Source organism: Garra rufa, chromosome 18 (assembly GCF_049309525.1).
Source record: "Garra rufa chromosome 18, GarRuf1.0, whole genome shotgun sequence".
NCBI lineage: Eukaryota > Metazoa > Chordata > Actinopteri > Cypriniformes > Cyprinidae > Garra > Garra rufa.
The window spans coordinates 4191603-4192469 of NC_133378.1; positions in this window are offsets into that span (position 1 = coordinate 4191603).

Consider the following 867-nt stretch of genomic DNA (forward strand, 5'->3'; position numbering starts at 1 on the left):
TCCACTCCACACTGCGCCACGCGTCAACGTGTGTGGAGCCGCTCGCGTTCACATCCCCGCTGTGACGCAACACAAACTTCACATCACTTCATCTGCTGTCAGTTCATCAGCACAGATGAAAGCAAACACCACATCCCGTGGAAAGATTGTGGGAGGGATATGAAAAGACTTTTTGAGTCGTAAAAAGTGTTAGAAGATGCATCAATAATAGATTAAAAACATGATATCAGGTTTAAAATGTCCTCGGTGTTTAAGGCACATTTCTTATTGGGTCAAAGTTGGGGAAAGTGCCTGCTAAACTGAGCAGTATTATTCTCCTTTAAAAGAAAAGACATTTAGAAAACCTATTCATTTTAAAGTATCTCATGAATTAATGAGAAAATAAAATATCCCTCAGGGTTAGGCAAAATTCAGGCTCCTTTTCATTTAATGAGTGTACATTTGAATTGAACTGGCCCACAAGAGAATAAATTGAGGCTTATTTTGAAGGTTATGCAATAGCGCTTAAATAAATATATTATTAATTGTGCCTATTTATTTCCTGATATGTTGAATAATAAGCTCAGGCCTGTCAAAACAGCCATTTATTTAGATGTAATTTATTTTCAAAAAACCTCTGAATGAAATGAATGGGCATTCAGCCCTTTATTCATAAATAACTGACTCCTGTACTTATAGATATCAACTTATTAAGCCTTATTCATAATTTTATTAAGCATATATGTTTCAAGACTATGCTGTATTATGAAAGTCACTAAGCTGTGTGTTATGTGAGGGAAACTGTCCTGACAGAAATTATAATTCTTTGAATTCCATTCCATTTTAAATCACTTTCTTCACTTCAAAATGCAGTTCTGCATCCTCACT